Here is an 8,346-nt window from a genome sequence, read left to right as displayed (position 1 = left end):
GGCAGTCAAAATAGTAATGTGGCTTTGCATCCCCTTAAAAGTCTTTTTACCTTGCTTCACTAGAAGCAGGGGTGGCGTAGCGGTAGAACATCCGCCTCGCATGCAAGAGGACCGGGGTTCAAATCCCGGTGCCGCGCAATTCTCCACCGGATATTAAAAAAAATATCCGCGTGTCGATGGAATTGCATACACAGGTTTGGGGTGCGACCTGATGCCGGTGAACACCTCCGGCAACGCACTCCCTCACCAGAACAGGAGTTGGCCACCCTGGTGCAGTAATTGGCCACAACCTCCTATGATAAGCTCCATAAAACCTCGGCCCTCAGTCACCAGCGGCTGCGGAACAACTGACCACGGCGGCGGTCAGACATGTGACGCAGCAGGGGGTGCTAAGAAAGCCTGGCTCCGCTGGACAGGCCGCCATTGGAAACTGACCCTGGCAACGTTTAATGCTAGAACCCTAGTTAGTGAAGCTAGTTTAGCAGTGCTGTTAGAGGAACTAGAGGACATGAAATGGGATGTCATAGGGCTTAGTGAGGTTAGGAGGCCAAATGAGGCATATACTGTACTGAAGGATGGGCATGTACTGTGTTATCGAGGTTTACCGGAGAGGCGACAACTAGGAGTAGGTTGGGATCCTATTTACTAGCTATTTCTTTATCTATTGCCTCTCCAGATCTGCCCCAAGAGAAACCACGCTGGCACTGAGCGAAAGGGAAGAAATTTTATTCCACTGTTAGCCTTGTTTCCGGAGTTTGTTGTACAGTGGCCGGAGGGCGGGTCTTGCCCAGCTCGTTACAACTGTGATGATAACCACGAATCAGAATTAGGTTTGGAGAACTTAGGAGGCGGAGTGAATCAGTGGATGTTACACTGACCTGTGCGTGATGTTTGTGCTGTTGGACGTAACAACAGAGTGCTTATAAAAGCTGGTTTGTCCTGGCAGTGGTCAGACACGTAGAAAGGTATGAAAGGCTTAGTTGAAGGGGGGCGAACGCTCAAAAGCATTCGTTCTACGCACTGAACATGTCTACTAGCAATCTCTGAGCCCATTTCCTCTGAGGCGTGCCACGCTGGCGTCTAAAGAGGAAGAGAAAAGAAATTTATTTCACATGTCCAGGGTTTTCCTGTACTATAGCCATATGTCCGCTATCGCCCAGCCTGTTACAATTGTACTGAACAAGCGTGAATATTGTGAAGCAGCATTAGGTTTGGGGAACGAAGAAGGTGTAGTGAAAGGGTGTTTGTATTACGCTGAGCGTATTTGTGTGTAAATTTTGTGCTGTTGCACCCAGAAGGACTGAGGGCCTAGTGAAGTGGACTTAATGCTCAAATGCATTGTTCTACGCACTCGACGTATTGAGTAGTAATCTCTGAACCTTGTTATTCGCAAGGCCTGCCCCATAAGAAAAGAGAAAACATTTTATTCACACTTCTAGCCTCGCGCTCAGAGTTTGTATGCACTTAGACGTATGACAGGACTCGCGCATCCCGTTACAGTTGTGCTGTATAAGCGCAAATGGTGAAGCGGGGTTAGGTTTAAAGAGCGAAAGAGTTATAGTGAGAGGGCGCATGAGTATTACACTTTGCGCATTTGTGCGTGTGCGCATTTGTGTTGTTGGCCGTACCCACTGAGTGAGTGTAAAATGTGGGCTCTTTTGTTTATGGAGAGGCACGCAGGAACATATAGGGAACATACAGGAACATACATACATACGCAGGAACATACAGGAACATAGGGCGGGAACATATAGGAACATATAGGGTGAAGTGGAGGATCGAGAGGGGGGTTACATTAGGTATGGTTTTGTGTGCCCCTCGCTTGCAAGAAGCGCCCGCAGCCCTATACACGGAGGCACTCGGTGGTAACGCATACACCAAGCGTAGAAAGCTGGGAGAATGTTCGTGTGTTTTTGCAGCGAGAGCTACATTGGCCATAGTGTCGCCATTTCGCCTTGACTGTCCGGTGCCTGTCCGAAGAGCGAGAAAGAAGTAGTCGTGGCCGTGGTAGGCGGTAGCTGGCAGCTGACATGGTCGAGCATATACTGGACGCAGGGGTTTCTGACATTACGTTTGGCAGGAGCTGCCAACTCGGGCCTCTCCTTTCATATGGGAGGGTGATATCGGAATCAGCCTGCCAAAACCATTACATTCATGTTATTTCTAGGTCACACAGGCACATTCATACGGCTCGGTTAAAGCGGGGCTTTATATGTTGGCTATAGCTTACGCTATCGCGTCATCAGGAAGGTGGGAGTGGAAACCGAAAGAGATGCCGAAGTGGAGGGCTTCGGGCCATCGCGCAACAGACGCTTTCGCCTCATCGCACTTTAGTGGTCAAAAGTGCACCCCATGGCATAAATATATTCAGCTTTATAAAGCTGAAACCATAGACTAAACTGCTATGTGCAAAAGCCGTATCTTTGCTTTAAAGCCTAACATAAGCGTAGCCATACAGATAGCTCTCGCGTAACTCCAGGTTTAACCACAAGCTAAACCACAGCTATGTTTCGGGCGCTGGAAGAATGTCTCACGTGTACAGATATCCACGCATTGGTCAAGAGCGTCGGACCGCAACCCTCGTTTGTATGTTTCACATTCATGACTGCCTACCTGACTCAGAATATATTTTATGACGTCAGAGGTAAACATGATCAAATCAAACAAATCTGCGCGCATAAAGAGGTATTGTTTAGAGCCCTATAGACCATTCGTAATTGAGAGCAGAGCGCTATCGAATGATCTGTACGAGCACATAAGACAATATGTATGGCCGTCTTTACGTGTTGCTTCACACCGCGCTTCTCCTACCTGGGCTCCAGTGCAAGAGCTGCAAGCATCACAACAGCAGCCAAAGATATCTGCTATACTTTGGACCTGGCAACCGAAAGCCATATGGGATCTGCTACTGAATGGCATAATCGAATATTGAACTAGTCGGACGCCATCTGTGAACGTTAAGCTGCTGAAAACTAAGCGTAAACTCTTGGTTCAGAAACTGGGCTCTGTAGTCCAATCATGGGCTCGGCATATGAACGTTATAGATGAGCGCAAGAGATCTTCAGTGGAACGCCGTAGCACGACGTGCGTACTTGACAGCCCAGGATTAGTAAGCGAATGCCGTAGTTGAGCACAGATGTATAGCACAGGTGCAGCGGTGGCGCAGCGGCAGAACATCCGCTTCGCATGCAAGAGGACCGGGGTTCAAATCCCGGTGCCGCGCAATTCTCCACCGGATTTAGAAAAAAAAAAAAATCCACGTGTCGATGGAAGTGCATAAGCAGGTTTGGGGTGCGACCTGATTCCGGTGAACATCTCCGGCAACGCACTCCCTCACCAGAACAGGAGTTGGCCACCCTGGTGCAGTAATTGGCCGCAACCTCCTATGATAAGCTCCATCAAACCCCGGCCCTCAGTCACCAGCGGCTGCGGAACAACTGACCACGCAGGGGGTGCTAAGAATACCTGGCTCCGCTGGACAGGCCGCCATTGGAAACTGACCCTGGCAACGTTTAACGCTAGAACCCTAGCTAGTGAAGCTAGTTTAGCAGTGCTGTTAGAGGAACTAGAGGGTATGAAATGGGATATCATAGGGCTTAGTGAGGCTAGGAGGCCGAATGAGGCATATACTGTACTGAAGGATGGGCATGCACTGTGTTATCGAGGCTTACCAGAGAGGCGACAACTAGGAGTAGGTTTCCTTGGCATTAAGTATATAGCGGGTAATATAGATGAATTCTATAGCATTAATGAAAGGGTGGCAGGCATCGTAATTAGGCTTAATAAGCGGTATAAACTGAAGGTTGTACAGGCCTATGCACCTACATGTAGTTATGATGAGCAGGCAGTTGAAAGCTTCTACGAAGATGTAGAATCGGCAATGCGAAAAGTAAAGACGCAGTATACTGTACTAATGGGCGAATGTAATGCCAAGGTAGGGAAAAAGCAGGCAGGAGACAAGGCAGTAGGTGACTATGGCATTGGTTCTAGGAATAGCAGGGGGGATTTACTAGTTGAGTTTGCAGAGCGCAATAACTTACGAATCATGAATACCTTCTTCAGCAAACGGAAGAACCGCAAATGGACATGGAAAAGCACTAACGGGGAGACTAAAAATGAAATTGACTTCATAATGTGTTCAACTCCGGCCATTATGCAAGATGGAGAGGTAATCGGGGAAAGTGCGATGCAGTCACCACAGGATGGTGAGGTCCCGAATTAGCCTAAATCTGAAGATAGTTATTTATATGGAGTTTTATGGCGCATAAGCAACTGTGACTATCATGCGCCAACCTCAAGGTTAGACGATCAAGTGGCTACAGTAATGATGCTCAGATTTGGTTTAAAACATTGGCTTCCTTTAAAAATCCGTTAACAAGTGAAAAATCAACAAGTACTTCTTGGCCTAAAAGCAATGCGGGATGAAATGGGATGTGTTCTTTGTAAAATACAGTAAAATATCTTTCCTGTGCTCCTCGAGTTGTGAGCATGAGATTAAAATATTATTTACTGTTAGCTCATGTCCACACATTTCACATACAGGTTTGCCTTTTTTCGTTAGTAGGAAGTTATGTGTTATGTGTGTATGGCCTATGCGCAGACGACATAAAATTACCTCAATGAAACGTTTCTGATGTTCACATGATTGCCATTCTCCTAATATGGGCTTTATGGAGTGAAGCTTGTTCTCTGCTTCGCTTTCCCAATCAGCCTGCCATTTAGCTCGTAACTTCGTACGTACTAACTTCATTCCGTCTCTGTGTGACATGTTGATTTGCTTTATTTGTAAAATTTTCGCACTTGCTGCGCATATATCTGCTCGTTCATTACCCTTTATCCCAACATGACTGGGTACCCAGCAGAATTTGATAGTATGTTTTCTTCTTGTGATATTTACTATGTTGTGTATAATGTTTCCTATCAGTGGTTGAACAGCATTTTTGGAGTTTATTGCACTGATGACGCTTAATGAATCTGTGTAGATGATGCTGTTTTTGATGTTCTTATCCAATATTTTCTCCACAGCAACACAGACTGCGTAGCATTCGGCTGTAAAAACTGATGCACACTGGGGTAGTCGTGTTATTTTCTCTGTGTTAGTTTGTACTATTGCACTGCCAACATAGTCTTTAGTTTTTGAGCCGTCTGAAAAAATGCAATGCAATTTTTATATTTTTCTTTTAATGCAAGGTATTCTTGTGATATATGCTCATGTGGTGTGCGTGTTTTTGAAACTGCGTTAGTGTGAGGTCGAAAACTGCTGGGAGGGTGTACTTCTTGGGGCAATACTTGGCAATTCACTAATGTCTAAATCTTGGCACATTTGTTCGAAGCGCATGAGAAGCGGCTTAATCAACCGGGGCTTGTTGTTGAAGACTGTCCTAGAGGGACATTCCGTGACTGCTGAATGACATAGATGTTTTGGTTGAGAACGAAGTTTCAGGATGTATGCACATGTTAGGGCGCATCGTCTGTCCTTTAATGCAGGTTCATCTGTTTCTACATAGAGGCTGGTTATTGGGGATGTTCTGTACGCGCCAACTGCTAACCGTAATCCAAGATTGTGTATCGGGTCTAGTCGTTTTAAATAGGATGTCCTAGCTGAACCATATACTATACAACCGTAATCTAACTTAGAGCGCACCACGGAGCGGTAGATTTGCAGAAGGCATGCTCGGTCGGACCCCCACCGTTTTCGCGACAGCACCTTTAGGACGTTAAGTGATTGGGCTGCTTTCTTTTTCAGATTGTTTATATGGGGAAGAAATGAAAGTTTCTTGTCGAATGTGATACCCAAAAATCTATGTTCATGTTTCACTGGTAGTATGGTTTGGTTGAGGTATAACGTGGGATAATTATGTAAGCCTCGTCTCAATGAAAACACAACGGCCACTGTCTTTTGAGGAGAGAACTTAAATCCATTGCTGTCTGCCCAGGTAGCTAGTTTATTTAGTGTCAGTTGTAGTTGTCTCTCACAGGTGGATATGTTGGAGGAAGTGCATGCTACTTGCAGGTCATCTACGTAGACGGAGTACATTATGGACTTTGGGATTATTGCAGATAACGAGTTCATTTTCGCTATAAAGAGAGTTGTGCTTAGAATACACCCCTGCGGCACGCCGTTTTCTTGTGCAAAAGTCGTGGAGAATACTGTGCCTAAACGGACTTCAAATGTACGGTTCGTCAGGAAGTCATTCAGGCAGCTCAGCATCCTGCCACGGATACCTAGATCTGCTAGGTCGCGGAGGATACCGAACCTCCACGTGGTGTCGTAGGCCTTCTCCAGGTCGAAGAAGACCCCGACACAGTGCTGCCTGTGGCTGAACGCCTCCCGGATTGTGTTCTCGAGACGGACAAGGTGATCGGTTGTTGATGATGCCTTTTTGAAGCCGCAGTGATGTATATCGAGAAGATGCCGGGATTCAAGAAAAAAGGTTAGTCTGATGTTTACGATGCTTTCAAAAGATTTCGCAATGCAGCTGGTTAGGGCTATTGGTCTGTAACTGCTAGGACATGGGGGGGGGGGGGGGGGTTGCCTTATTTCAAAAAAGGTACTATTATGGCTTTTTTCCAAGCTTCTGGTATTTTGCCAGTCGTTCATATTTTATTAAAAAAATTCAGCAATGCTTCTACAGCGGCTTGTGAGAGATGGGCGAGCATTTGATAGTGTACATTGTCAAGTCCCGGTGCTGTTTTTTTGCCAGAAGATAAGACTCTGTTTAATTCATGTATTGTTATAAGTGCATTGTAGTCGTCATTTACACCTGTCCGAAGGGGAAGCTTTTGCTTTTCTGCTGTTGTTTTATGCTTTTGAAATGTGCGAGTGTAGTTAGATGAGCTTGACACATTGGCAAAGTGTTCGGCTAAAATGTTCGCTTGTTCTTCTAATGTTGTTTGTGTTCCGGGTGGTGTCAGCATAGGATATGTATAAGGGGTGAAATCTCCTGTAAATTTTCGGACCTGTTCCCACATTTTTTTGGAGGGCAACGAGCTGTTTATCGAGGACACATATTTTTGCCACGAAGTTTTCTCCGCGTTTCTCCGGACATACCACGCTCTGGCTTTGGCTTTCTTGTAGTTGATCAGGTTCTCATGTGTCGGATATCTGCGGAGGATGCCCCATGCTTTGTTTTGTTCTTTTTTGGCTAATTTGCATGCCTCCGTCCACCATACTTTGTGTTTTTTTCTTGCGGGTTGTGACGTTTGTGGAATGGATAATAGTGCTGCTGAAATTATACACGCGATAAACCTTTCATTTATTTCTTCTACGCTCAAATCTTCAGAATATACTTTTTCTAGCGCAGCGTTCGTTCTAAGAACCGACCAATCGGCGCGGTGAAGTTTACAGCGCCGTGGCCTCGATGGGATGATGGGTGTGGATGATGATAACTTTAAAACTGTCGGTAAGTGATCGCTTCCCAGAGGGTCATTTAAGACATCCCGATTAAAGTCATTAAAAAGTGATGAAGATGTGAAGGCTATATCAATGCAGCTCATTTTTCCCGAGCTGGAGCAACAATACGTCGGCTTCCCGGTGTTTAAAAGGCATATATTATTTGAAAGTATAAAGTCTTCTAAGATCTGTCCTCTGGTATCAGTATGGTCACTCCCCCAGAAGTGGGAGTGCCCATTTAAATCCCCAACAATCAAGAATGGTTCTGTCAACTGCTCAGTCAAGTCTTCTAATTCATGTAGTGTAATTGAGAGTTGTGGTGGTATGTAGAGGGAACATATTGTTATCGTTTTGTGGCTTATGATGGTTACGGCCACTGCTTCAAGGTTTGTTTTGAGTGGTATTTGTCTGGCAGGGACATCAGGTTGTATTATTATGGCGACACCTCCTGACAGCCTACCAGCATGCGTTCGATCTTTTCGGAAAGTTTTGAACTTTTTAAAGATATTTGTGTGCTGAGGCCCAAGGTTTGTTTCTTGAAGACACACAGCTGTGGGTGTCATGGTTGTGAGGATATCTGTAATGTCTGCCTAATTTCTCAATAAACTACCCAAGCAGCACACCAGCATTGGTCCAACAATGGTTCATCACTGGAAAAGAATGGCATCAATATTGGACTGATATTGGCATTTGGGTATTTTACTACATTCTCCATTCTTGGCCCATCTTTCGTTCCAAGATTGGTCCAGTGTTCAACCAAGCTGGAGCCACCAATGTAGGCAAAATATTAGACTTTCCATTCATGCACCATGATTCTTGCCAATACTGTCCAGCATTATACCATCATTGTATTACCAATATTTGTTTAATACCAGCTATTCCATTGATGGCCCATTGTCAATGCCAATATCACACCAATGGTTAGCCATTGCAGGTGCACTGGCTACTCCATT

This window comes from Amblyomma maculatum, chromosome 9 (assembly GCF_055883805.1).
Source record: "Amblyomma maculatum isolate TAMU_Amacu chromosome 9, ASM5588380v1, whole genome shotgun sequence".
In the NCBI taxonomy this organism is placed as follows: domain Eukaryota; kingdom Metazoa; phylum Arthropoda; class Arachnida; order Ixodida; family Ixodidae; genus Amblyomma; species Amblyomma maculatum.
This window is presented reverse-complemented; position numbering follows the sequence as displayed.